This window comes from Ambystoma mexicanum, chromosome 11 (assembly GCF_040938575.1).
Source record: "Ambystoma mexicanum isolate Mex_15411 chromosome 11, UKY_AmexF1_1, whole genome shotgun sequence".
In the NCBI taxonomy this organism is placed as follows: Eukaryota; Metazoa; Chordata; class Amphibia; order Caudata; family Ambystomatidae; genus Ambystoma; species Ambystoma mexicanum.
The window spans coordinates 1,191,391,441-1,191,405,477 of record NC_090934.1 but is presented as its reverse complement, the minus strand read 5'-3'; positions in this window follow the sequence as shown (position 1 = coordinate 1,191,405,477).

The following is a 14,037-nucleotide window of genomic DNA, read 5'->3' as shown; positions in this document are numbered from 1 at the left end:
CGGTCGACAGCTACTTTGGACTATATTTTTGCTTCACAAGCTCTCTGTGCAGCTATTCAAGACTTCCAAGTGGTTAAAACGGTATCCAGCGATCACAACATGCTCACTACTTCTTGGAGCTCTTCTGCGAGAACTACAAATTATTATCTACCATCGGTTGAAACAAATCCCCAATACTCACGCCTTCGACTGACGGTGGACAATATTAGATCTATCACCGTTCAGTACGTGGCGGATTTTAGGATTGATCAACCTCTTGCTCCACCGACTAGGCCGGATTACCTTCCCATGCTCCTAAAATATAGGAATTATTCGGCAGCGGGATCTTTTATCCCCAAACCACGGAAACATCTGTACGATAAGGAAATAGCTGGGAAGAAAAACGTTTTGAGAACTCTCAGAAGGCGTGCTAAGGCTGACAACACCGATGCGGCATGGGATCGCTGGAGAACTGCAAAAAAAACCTATAAATCATGGATCAGGGCACGTCGAGCTGTTCTATACCAACAAGACGCTGAATCAATGATGAAAGTCCTAACTGCAAAAAAAACTGTGGATTTTTGGTCCTTGGTAAATGCTTCGCAAGGTTCCACAACCTATAACATGAGCAATTCAGTTCCGGAACAAGTCTGGGTCACGTTCTTCACCAACCTGTTCGCCATCCCGACCCAGGAGCCGAGCTCGTCCAGTGAATCGCCCGCAGCCCCTTGGATTGATCTTTCTTCAATATCAGATATAAGCATAGCCATCCAAAAGCTAAAATCATCAAGAGCTCCGGGCCCGGACGGCTTGTCGAACACTGATTTAAAGAAACATAGTCATGAATGTGCTACCTTTATGAGCATTTTGTTTGACCACTGTAGAACTACCAGACAGATCCCAGCATCGTGGTGTAAAGCAACCATCATTCCAATCTTCAAGCATGGAAGCAGAGAAGCCCCAGAAAATTATCGCTCAATTGCCCTTCTGGACATTATGGGTAAACTTTTCGCCACTCTTCTGTTAGATCATTTCCACCACTGGGAGAAAACTGCTCCCTGCAGCGACCCATACCAACTGGGTTTCAAGAAAAATGGCAGCACCGCACTGAATATCTTCATACTTACCATCTTAAAAGCTAATATAAAGCAGGGTGCCCCTACGGTGTATGTAGCTTTTATCGACCTCTCTCAGGCTTTTGATAAAGTGGACCGGACAAGATTGTGGAGAAAGTTGGAAAACTGGAAGTGCCCAGCCCCTGTATTGCAGCCAATAATTGCCCTGTACATCAATACCTCACTTAATGTCCGACTGAACAAACAAGGTGCTCTGTCCAGAAATATCCAAACGTATAGAGGTGTTAAACAAGGCTGTCCTCTGGCTCCAGCACTCTTTGTGGCTTTTTTGGGGGACTACAATGACTCAGAAGGTATGGTCCGCAGCTTTCCGCCGAAGTTCGGCAATTCTCCTTTGTCCCGCCTTCTGTACGCCGACGATATGATTCTGTTTGACCAAACTCCGATTGGTCTTCCAAGGCAGCTGGACAATTTGGCAACCTACATGACTTCCAACAACCTTCAAATAAATCGGTCCAAAACCAAAATAATGGTCCTGTCTGCCTCTCGACACCCTCCGAAAACTATCCGGCCTTGGTCACTGTGCGAAACTCGAATCGAAGTGGTCCAACAATTTAAATATCTAGGCGTGCTCATAGATGGGTCATCCAAAGAACTCAAAATGCAGGAACATCTTTGGGCTAAAACGAAACAACTGACCGCCCAACTACGAGCTCTTGACAGGAAGTTCGGCAAATTCTCATTATTGCCGGCCATTAATTTTTATAAGGGAAAAATGGTGCCCACATTGACCTACGGCATGGATGCCATGTTCAGCGTACCCTTCCAACTATGGCGTAAACTAGAGGCCTATATATGGAAGTCTCTTTTAGGCCTTCCAAATGCAATCCCTATTGAAGTGATCAGACGAGAGTTGGGTCTTCTGTCGCTAAGCGCCACCGTCAGTGGGGCCGCACTTGCCCTATTCAGGAAAACCTTAATTAAGGACAGCTTGCCAATCTTTCAAATTATTGGGCAGGAATTAAAATCAACTAACAACAAGACGGTCCTAAAATGGGTTCACTGTCAAAAAGCCAAATTAGAAGACCTGCAATGCTCACTCAACGACTTGATAACTAACCCACAAAGAGTAAGTGAAAAATTAAAACTGCAGGATTGGATTAATACTATTGACAAAGCAGCGTCCTTCAAGTGCTCAAGCCATCTCCCTCCAACCTACAACAAATTAAAACTTCCTATGGCATACTGTCTAAGATTTCCAGATAAAGAATTGCGCTCAATATTCTTAAGGGCTCGTTTAAATCTGCTCCACACTCAAGAAATCTTAGGGAGAAGACGGCTGGTCAGCTTAACCACATGCAGACTGTGTAATGACCCTGATTCCGTGGAGAACATCCGACACCTTCTCCTAAACTGCCCGACTTTGAATGGAATCCGTGCCCCATTTTTGATACCACTAGGGCTGGAGTCGGTTCAGATTGATGAGTATACGTGGTGGTGCCGTCTGATATCTGGCGAAAAGTCCCGATGGGCGGTAGTCACGGCTAAAATATTGGAAGCAGCCTTCCTCAAACTTGGTGGCGCAACTGAAAGCGACCGGCCGGTCTTGGATGTTTAATGGCCATCCCTTCTGTGAACATCTGTGAACTCAATACTTTGAGACTTTTCCCTGTGTACTCTCCTTTTTGATGTACAGTAACTGCTATTAGCAACTTCTTGTAAAAATCATTTTAATATTGATTATACACAAGTAAATAAAAAAATAAATAAATAAATAAATAAATACAAACATCATTTCATACATATACGTCCAGAAATGTAGCCACTATACTCTAAAAACCCCATGTAAAACTCTAAGATCATCCTTTTTTGAATGTCAAAGCCCAATGCTTGAAAGTAGCAGCTTATCCATATTGGTACTCAATTCAGGATTTCATTTGTCTTCAAATCTTTTTTCGCTCGTTTCCAAACCCAGTAAAGGGCCAAGTGCATTTCATTGGATTCTGAGTTCAGACAATGGGCCTCATCACGAGTCTGGCGGTAACCCTGAAAAACAGGTGGTAGCGCTATTACCGCTGCATTTAAGGGTCCGCCAGATCATGGCCTTGGCGTATTTCCCCCCAGCTTTGAGCTGTAACAGTGCGAATTTTCCCCATTGGGCCCAATGGGGAATGAGGAATTCCCGAATGGGCCCAATGGGGAATGGGCAATAACCCTTCTGCCAAACCCGTGATCCGGCGCTAAAAGCGCCAGGGGGTTTTGCGGTAGGGCTATTAGCGCCGGCGCTAATAGCACCGGCGTTACAGCCCAACTCGTGATTAGGCCCAATCCATCCAGAAGTCCTCTGTTTGAATTGCTTCATAATTGTTAACTCTGTCCCCCATCAAGCACATGTAAACGGACCCAAGGGCACGACACTTGGTTATAACATGTCACGCTGTTTCTAGACAACCAGGGGATTGACACAATCGTCAATTCCTTGAGTCCCTCGGGATCCCCCAGAGCGTGCCTCTGATTGTCAACAGCGGGAGCTGGTTAGTCCTAAGTCTCAGCATAAAATAATGAACGACCGGATTGGGACAGAGCATTAAATACCTTTGGTGCTTCTTGTACATATGCATGAACCTGGTTACCGGCCTTATGGTATGTAATGTTGCCAAGTGAGAATAGTTCTTGGCCCAATCCCATAGGTCTGCCTTATGGAAAAGGGAGGTCTTTACCACCTCAAAATTGCACCGAGAATCTTGCTGTTGTGACCAATCAATATCCTGGAAGAAGTCCAATTTAAGTGTTTCAAAGCTCTTCCCTTGAGACCCACACTCATATTCATAGTTGTCCCCCTGTTTCTTTAAAAGAGGGTATTGTAGATTTGTTTTAGACTTTATGTATAACGCTCTTCTTTTTTTCCTTAGTTGGTTACTCCATGAGACGATCCCAAGTACAAGCCTCAAATATTCCATGGACACTAAGGATGCTAAGTTTAACGTAGGGCGACCCTCTAAACGGTCCAGCCAGGCAATATCCTTAATAGTCAAGGCCTCCAGACCGTATAATAGCATGCGGCTGAAGCACTGCTTGTAAAGTATTAGGGTTCCCTTAATGATATAGCCTGCTTTCGTCTTTCTTAATGAACTTACGCAGGAGCAAAGTTAGTTGTCTCACCTTTCTTGTCTTGGTCTCAATTATGTCAATGTATTCTTTCTTATTGCTCATCTCAAGACCAAGGTAGACATAGCTCTCCACATAATCAAGACATTGCAACTCCCGGAACCGTTGCCCAGGCTTATTAACACCATTAAACTTGTCACAGGGTGAAATTTTAAAAAGGTATGTCCCTCCGATCTCCAGCTCTGTTTACAGTCTATTATGTCTAACTCTTCCCCCACTGATCAAGTGGATCACTTAATGTCCTCTTTTACTAACACCTTCATCAAAATGTTAGATATTACTGCTCCCAACAAAAGAAAATCAGTTAGAGACAACCCAAGGCACCAAAATTGGTTCACACCAGAGTTAGGAGACTTGAAAAAGAAAAAACGTGTGCTGGAACATCACTGGATAAAACATCCTTCAGACGCCTTCAGGACAGAGTGGAAACATATGGATAAATCATATAAAACTAATTTTAGACACAAAGAAACATTTTTTAATTCCCAAATTCAACAGTCTTCAAACTCGAATGGAAAGCTTTTGAAATGTTGAAATCCTTCGAAAAACCTAAAGCCTCCAAGTCCCTTTTCACACCTACTAACCTAAACTGCAGTCGGACATCAGCTGCTTTTAAGGAGAAAATGTCCAGGATAATACTAGCCCATGCCTTTCCACCACCACAGGAGCTATAACCCACATGTCAGAAAAAGGCTTGACACTTCCAAGTTCTTCACTTTTTTTTCATTTGATTATGGTTACAATTAACCTTTACAAAAAAATAATAGAATTTAGCAAGATATTGCAGATAAAAACATATATTATAACTCAACACATTTCATTCTCATTCATTCTTTAAAAATGTCCATTTAGTCCCCCTATATAAAAAAGAAAGAAAAAAAGAAAAAAAAATTAAGATCATAAAAATTTTACGGAGAAAGGAGAAATGAGAAAAAATAAAACTCTGTACCTGAGAACATTTCCCACAATTAATTCACGTTTGAGTTATTCGCTTCTGATGTAGTTCCAACACCATTTCATTAGAAAACCAACTTACTTAAATCAGTGCGAAATTCTGAGAAGATACCCTTCTAACTCTATACACAGATGTTTACACTTTCCAAGACCTGTGTTACTTTTATCGCCAGGATCAGTTCTCTTCCTGATATCATTCTTTCCCAAAATGTATCAGTGAGTATTCCCTCGGCATTAACCACATGTTTGTGAAGTAAAGCTGTTCTTAAAAGCCAGGTACCCTCACATTCCATTAGAATGTGTTTTAAATTTTGTTTCTGAGGGGTCAAACAGATTGTACACAGTTTTTACGGCCAAGTCCCCCTTCCCTTGTTTAGAGAGAACTTCGCCTGTCTGTATCAGATTTAATCACAGCCTTGAAAAGTTTTGTCTCTTCTTTCCATCAGGGAATTTTTTCCACAGCTGGTTTTTAAAGGCCTCCCCTTTGCTTTTTGTTGGGAGGCTTGGTGACTTATAGTAAAACCCTCAATTTCAATGGGGCTAACCAACCACGTTTCTTGGAAAAGTATGATGTCATTATTTCTAAAAAAGATAGAGATTTGGGACCTTCTTAAAAGTTTCCAATATTGCTCCTCTGTTTAAGGAGTTAGATTGTATGTTCCTTGTTGAGGCCTTAAGCCAAACTCTCGGAATCGCGAAAGCATTAATGTCCTCTTCTCTCCTCTTCTCGAGTAATGAATCACCTTCTCTTTCTTTTTTAACTATTTCATGCTTAATTATCCGAGTTACAGTTTCATATGATTTACTCATACCATTTTTTTCCAGGGTCCCAAAGGTTGAATCTGCTGGTCTGGTAAATGAATCCGATTGCTGGAGATATTATTGGTGGCCTTTGGTACCTCCGGGTTTTGATTTCCTTGGGTTAGAAAGATTGATGCTATTTTTATTTCATTTGCTTATGTATCTTGTGTTGGTAATTGGGTATTTTGCATCATCTTTTTAGACACATTTTTTCCCTTTAAGAATATAGGTGCCCATTGTATCATTTCTACTGAGGAAGACATTTGCAATGGGCTAAGTTTTTCTTCTGACAGGTCAATTCTCTTCGCCTTATCCCAACCTGCTCCATCTTGAGTATTAGGCAGCTTAGAAGAAAAGTCGTCAATATTATTTGTTTGCAGACCTATGCTTGCACTCACTATATCAGCTAAATGATTTTCCTCTCTTATGGGAATTTGAGGTGAGATCTGCTGGGGTTTCTGTATGCTCTTCTTATTTTGTTTCAAGTGAGATGGCCCTTTTGGGTCCCCATCACTTTGTTCTCGGTTAGACATGCGATGTCAGTCCACTAATACTCGAGATTCAGGATCTTGTGTTGATAATGTTTTCAAGAATGAGGTCACCTTTGATTTCTTAGTTTTAAATTTCTTCTGGTTTTTCAATTTTTTCTTATGAATCAGAGAAGAAGCCATTTGATTCTTCTTCTTAGCTACCCTCCTCTTCAGTTTTTTCCTTCTTTGGTGATTCTGTCTTTCGGCATCTATCCATTCTACCTCTTCATCCTTTGTTTCCATCTTATCCTTTTCCATTGAATTTTTGCCAACCAAGATCCTAGATTCTAACGACCCCTTTGCCACTTGAGCCAATCTAATAAACTCCTCTAAAGTTGATTCAGACAGAGGGGTATCATCAAATGGAACAATTAACTTTGGGTCTCACCCTAAGTTACCAGGGCGATCCAGACGTGGACCCCTTGCTCACTGTTCTTAGAGAGGCACAGCTCCACCTCACTGATGATGCCCAACAAGGTGTTACGCTCACCTGGTATCCACGGGGACGCCACCCAGCCAGCTAGTCGCTGATGCCCTTCCTGATGGTTCCCCTGTGGTCTCGGTGTCGAGGGAATTCTGCCTGGAAAATGAAGACTATGGGCCTCATTACGACCCAGGCGGAAACCTATGGTGCTAATAGGACCATGGTCCATGCCGGTAACTTACCAACTCCGCCATGGAGAAAGGGGGAATTACCACCCCATTACAAGGTTGGCGGGACGGTAATTCCCCCTTCCTCCATGGCCCTTCCCCAATCCCATTTTTGGCCCATAGGGCTCAATGGGAATGGGGAAAGGCGCTAAGTACGGTACCGCAAATTGCGGTACCGTACTTAGCACCAAGGTCCCTTTGGGGGTCCCTACTTTAACGGTTGGTGCAGACCAGCCGTTAAGGTCGGGTCCCGCAAAGGGACCTCGTAATCAGGTGCTAATGGGTTAACCGCGCTTCGGCCTTTTACGGCGCCGTTAACCCATTAGTACCAGGGTCGTAATGAGGCCCTATGTCAGGACTGGGCGACCAAGATAAGCAGTTTAATCCCCCACCTTATTATATTTCCAGCCCCTCCAGGTTCTCTTCTCACCTGGTTGCCGGAATCAGTGGGCTCTCCATCCTGCTCTCTGGGCAGGGGCGCGTTGGCTTTTGTGGGTGCTGGCGGTCCAGTTACTTCACTGACTCTGGCCCTTGTAGTGTCTTTCAGGTAGGTCTTATTGCAATTAATGGCGTCGTGTTTCTTGCATGCCTTTTGTCTGTTCTAATGTCTCTTTTTATCTCCTCTAGGGGTGTGGAGTGTCCACTCGGAGAACGGGATGTGCTGGTTCTCACCAGGAGATGATGGCGTGCTATAGCGCTATGATGCGGTAAGGAGGCGCTTTGCGTAGCGCAGCGATGCCTTGTCCTCACTGACCTGTGTTTTTCCCTTTTCGTAGGTTACGGAGAGTACCCAGCGCAGATGGGTTTTCCTGAGCAGTGCCGGTCGAAAAGTAACCGGCCAGGCAAGTCTTTAAGCGCTTTTATGGTTGTAATGTCTCTAGTACCTCTGTTAATAATGTCTTTCTCCTTTTCTCAGGTCCCTCGATCCGGGCGGCAAACTCCTCCAACAGAGATGCCCAGGAGCTGTGAGCAGAGATGGATGAAGATTGCAGGTAAGATTCTGCTGCTAACGATGTTTCTTTGTTTTTTCTGCAGGTCTGGAATTCGTCGGGTTCGCGAGAAGCTGGACATGGTGATCGTCACGTTGCTAGAAGCAAAGTAACGCGAAGCGTGTGTTCCTGTTCGGGTGTGGTTTAAATAGCCACTCTAAAGTAGTCCAGGTAAAGTAGTCCCTAGGCCACCACACCCAAAGCACTGGAGCGCGTAGCTTGGTTCTAGGAACCCAGCTATGTGGATGCCTCCATGTTGGCTGAAAGCCTTAATAAAGTAGTCCCTTAAGCAGATGCCTCTACCAACTGATGAGCCTGGCGCCAAAGGTGCCAGGACTGGCCCCAAGAGGGCTTGAAAAGTGGAAGTCTGGCCTTATTAAAGATCCAAGCCCTAATTCTACCTGGCTTGTGGGCTTGCCAATGGGGGTCAGGGCTGAGGGTCGTGACAGCACTCCCCCACCAAGGCCCCTCCCAAGGTGTGTCTTCTGCCTGGTCCAGGTTTGGTTGGGAAGTTTTGATGAAACTTCTTGATCAGACGTGGTGCATGAATGTTTTCACTGGGTTCCCAGGACCTATCTTGAGTCCCAAATCCTTTCCAGTCGACGAGATAGTACAATTTGGCTCTAGAGTACTTACACTCCAGGATGCCTTTGACTTCGAATTCTGGTTCTCCATCTATTACTATAGGTTGAGGTGGTGTTTTGATTTGTGTACCGGGTTGTACTGGTTTTAAGAGGGATACATGGAATACCGGATGGATTTGTAGATTAGGTGGTAGATTTAACTTGACAGCTGCTGGGTTGATAATTGCCTTGATGGTATAGGGTCCCAAATATCGAGGTTGGAAGGTCTGGGTCCCTTTGATGGGGACGTATTTGGCGGCTAACCAAATCTGGTCTCCTACTTGATAGTCTGAAGCCTTTTTCCGATGCTGATCGGCGAAGTGCTTTTGTTTTTCTTTAGCATGAATAAGATGTTCCCTTGCCTTTCTGAACGCTTGAGTGATGGTTGTATGAAGAGTCTTTACTGTGGGCATTTCCAAGCTGGCAGGAAGGTCCAGTTCTGACGTACGTAGATGTCTGCCATACAAGGTGTAAAAGGGAGTTTGGCCTGTGCTACAATGTACAGAGTTGTGATATGCGTACTTGGCTATCCACAGTAAATCCTTCCAATCTCTTAATTCATGGTGCAGCATGCACCGCAAATACGGCTCAAAGGTCTGGTTGGTCCTCTCAGTTTGGCCTTCTGTCTGGGGGTGGTGACTGGTGGATAGCCGGACGTCAATCTGAGCCATAGCACAACATTTTCTCCAAAAACTGTATATAAATTGGTTGCCTCGATCGGAGAGCAGAATTGATGCAAAGCCATGCAGCTTGACAATGTTTTCCAGAAATACACCTGCTAGAGTGGAGGCGTCCGGGAGGCCTTTAACAGGAATAAAATGTGCCATCTTTGAGAACAAATCCACGATTACAAGAATGGTGTTAAAGCCTGGACTTGGTGGCAGATCCGTGATAAAGTCGAGGGAAAGAGTGTGCCATGGAGCGGGAGGGATGTCCAGTGGTTGTAGGAGACCTGATGGTTTCCGTGATTTATTTTGTGCGCAGACGCAGCAGGATTGAACATACTGGACAATATCCTTACACCAGGTAGGCCACCAAAAGTTCTTCTTTACCTTGGCTAAAGTTTTAGCGATTCCAGGGTGTCCTTCGATCAGGGAGTCATGATAACCTGAAATGATATGCTGTTGCAACTCCTTCTCGGGTACATATAGCTGATCTCTAAAGTAAGGTAACTGATCCTTGATGCAATACTGCTCGCCCTGAGTTTGCCATGCAAGGAAAGCATCCGGGTTCATTGACTGACAAATTTTGTCCCGTAATTCGGCTTGTGATAAGGCTGTTGTGATGCCCAAGAGTTTGTCTTCAGGTATGATGGGTAACGGGTCTGGAGTGGTATACACTGTTTCATCAATGCCCATTCGAGATAAGGCATCAGCTTTCCCATTCTTGACCCCAGGTTGAAAGGTGATTACGTAGTCATATTCGGCGAAGAAGAGGGCCCACCGTAAATGGCGTGAAAACTGGGCTTTGGCTGTTTTGAGATATTGCAGGTTCCGGTGGTGAGTGATCACTGTAAGGTGTGTCTACCTCCCAGAAGATAGTACCGCCACGCCTTAAAGGTGGACTTGATGGCTAAGAGTTCTTTGTCCGTGATAGTGTAATTTAGTTCCGGAGGTGAAAAGGTTTTCGACCAGAAGGCCACAGGATGCAGCTGGCCGGTTTCTGGGCCCCTCTGTGACAGGACCGCTCCCATCTCCATACTGGAAGCGTCAGTCTCCAACGACATAAGGGAGGTCTGGACGCGGGTGCTGCAGGATTGGAGCAAAGGTGAACCTTTGTTTTAGTTCCTGGAAGGCTCTTTCTGCTTCCTCAGTCCAAGCAAACTTTTTATTGCTTTTTCGTAGCAATACCGTGATCGGGTGCACAACCTGAGAGAAGTCTGGAATAAACCGGCGGTAAAAGTTTGCAAAGCCTGGCATGCTCTGTATTCCCTTCAGAGATGTTGGTGATGGCCATTTTAAAATTGTGTCCACTTTATGCACGTCCATTCTGATGCCTTTCGGCAAAAGGATTAAACCAAAGAATTCTACTTCGGTAACGTGAAAAAAGCATTTTTCCAGCTTTGCGTACAAACGATGTTGGCGGAGCTTGGTGAGGACTGAACGAACATGCCTGATATGATCTTGTTTTGAGGCTGAGTAGATCAAGATGTCATCTATCTATACTAAGGCGCAAACGTCAATCAGTTCTCTCAGGACATCATTCATGAAATATTGAAATGCTGCAGGAGCGTTACACAAGCCAAAAGGCATGACTTGATATTCAAACAAGCCATGTTTGTTACGGAAAGCAGTTTTCCACTCATCTCCGCTTCTGACCCGGACCAGGTGGTATGCTCCCCAAAGGTCTAATTTGGTATAGATCTGGGCATCTTTGACTTGGTCTAGCATTTCCGGGATAAGAGGCAAGGGGTAGCGGTTCTTCACAGTTATCTGGTTTATTGCGTGGTAATCATACAGGTCCTCAAGTCCCCTTCCTTTTTCGGTACGAAGAACAAAGAACTGGCTGCTGTAGACTTAGATGGGCGGATGAATCCGTTTGCGAGGTACTGGTCCAAATAGGTTTTCAGGCGAAGGTTTTCTGGCTCGGCGAGAGCGTAAATCAGTCAATTTGACAGTCATAAGGCCTATGCGGCGGCAACGTGCTAACTGGTCTTTTTGGAATACATCCTGAAAGTCACGATATTCATCTGGCAAAGTATTAGTTACTCCCAAGGTAGAGGCTTTAATACTGGAAGTTTTGGAGACACAGGAGTCGGGTTTCGGATCAGGAGAGTAGCAGGTTATGGAGCAGTTGCTGGAGAAGGTTAATTTTCATGCCCGCCAGTCAATCAAAGGGTTGTGAGAAACCAACCATGGCATCCCTAGTATCAACCGGAATCGAGGTGCCTTTATTAGATCGAACGAAATACACTCACAATGCCCATCCTGGCACAGCAAGGTTACTACTGCCGGGCACTGGGTTACTGGCCCAGAGGCGATTTCCATCCCATCCACGGTCGTCACTGGTAGATTTATTTTTTTTTGTAAATTTGATTTTATTAAGTTTTACAAGTGTGAGTCATGGTACAACAATAAGAAAACCAGTACATATCTTATAACAGTAGAACTAAGCTATAAAACTCCATGTATTCCGTGTTTGTCCGGCAGACACGATCTCCATACATAATGTTCGAGTATAAACATGACTTCCCCCCCTCCCCTGTTTCCCACCACCCTCCCTCCCCGTGGTCAGGCAGTGTTTAGTACAATTCTTGCAGCATTCATCGTGTGGTAATCAGCGTTAGTATATGTTGTCAGGAACTTCCGCAGTCCTGAGAGGACACTTTAGTGTGGGCGGACTCAGTATTATTTAGGTCTCGTTTCGCTCTTCTGTTCTTGGGGTGGTCAATTTATGGCTGAGGAGTCCGTTGGGTAGGTGTATGTTCTTGTATTCGATCCAGAGGGCTTCGATCTGCGACGATCTTCCGTGTAGTGACGCTGTGATATGTTCCATTATGCAAATGTTGTTGGCAACGTTGATCCATTCACTTTTCGTAGGGGTTATGGGGGCTTTCCATTTCATTACCAGCGTTGCTCTTGCTGCTAATAGCAGTTGCGGAGCTATATCCTTTATTTTGATCTAGTCATCCTCATCCTTCTCAAGGCCGAAGAGCATGAGGTAGGGATTAGCTGTTCTGGTAATGCCATCAACCTCCTTGATCCAGCCCAACACTTCAGACCAGAAGACTTTTATTCGGGGGCACCCCCACCACATGTGCCAATAGTCTGCTCTTTCCCCACATCCCCTCCAGCATTCTGGCTTGATTGTTTGGAACATTTTGGATAACCTGACTGGGTCGTATTGCCATCTATGCAGTAACTTGATTGCGTGGAGCTTGTATTGGTCTGAGATGGATATTTGTGTGGCCGCTTGGCATATGGTGTCCCATAGGTCCGGTGTGATCTGTTGAGCAAAGTCTTTTTCCCATCTGCCTTTCAGTGTGTCCGTGTTCACTCCCTCCCCTCCTATCAGTGCCCTGTACATGTCGGATATTAGGCCTTTCATCTCAGTTCTTGAATCAAGTATTTTTTCAAAGGGAGTGAGATCTCTCATAAATTTAGGCTTCCACAGAGGTCTCGTCAAAACGCCTTTAATTTGTATATATTGGAAAGTGGATAGTGGACCTATTCCGAGGGCTTCCGTTAGTTCTGGGAGAGGGATGAAGGAGTCTTTTCTTTGTAGTTGCCCAACTCTTTCTAATCCTGCCTCATACCATGCTTGGAATCGTCCTACATTTGGAATGTGGTCGTTGATTCCGGGAGACCATAAGTGGCTCAAAGGGGCTGGCCAGGTGGTAATGTTTTGCATGTTCTTTCCTTGTGCCCAGATGTCCCAAATGGTGCTCAGTATGGGGTGACCTTTGAGTTTTCTTCGAATTCTGTCCTTCGGAGCCCAGAGCCATTCCGAGACCGTGGCTGGTGAGAAATAGTGATTGTCCATATTGACCCAATGGATGTCTGTTTGATTACGCAGATGTGGGATTAGAACTCTTAGTTGGGATGCTTCGTAGTATTTGTGTAGGTTAGGGAGTCCGACCCCTCCCTTGTCTTTGGGGAGTGTTAAGATCTTATACGGGATCCTCGCTTTCTTCCCTTGCCATAAGAATCGGAGCATGGCCCTTTTGGTTTCAGTAAAGAAACCAATCGGGATCGTGATGGGTAACATTTGGAAGGGGTAAAGGAATCGCGGGAGGGAGGGATACCATCTTTATTGCATTAAGTCGACCGAGCCAAGATATTGTGAGCTTATCCCATCTTGCCAGGTCGGACCGGAACTGGTTTAGTAGGGTAGGGAAGTTGGCCTCGTATAGGTCACTCAGCTTTTTCGTAATTTGTATCCCCAGATACTGTAGTTTTGTGTGTTCAATTTTAAGGCCCAGGGGAGAGAATTTGGTGATATTTTCATCTTCTGAGCCTTGAAGGGGGAAGAGTGAAAGTCTACCGTATTCTTCCAGCAGACAGAGGGCTCGAGGGATGGAAGAAAGGGGGTTAGTAATGTGGAGGAGGATGTCATCTGCATAGAGGGCAATTTTGTATTCCGTCGACCCCATTCGAATACCCTCTAGGATGGGGTCGGCCCTCATCGTTATTGCCAAGGGCTCCAGTGAGAGTGCAAAGAGAATTGCCGAGAGGGGACATCCCTGTCTAGTCCCACGTTGCAAGTTAAACCATCTAGAATATTCACCGTTCACGAATATTGAGGCTTTAGGGTCTGAGTATACTGC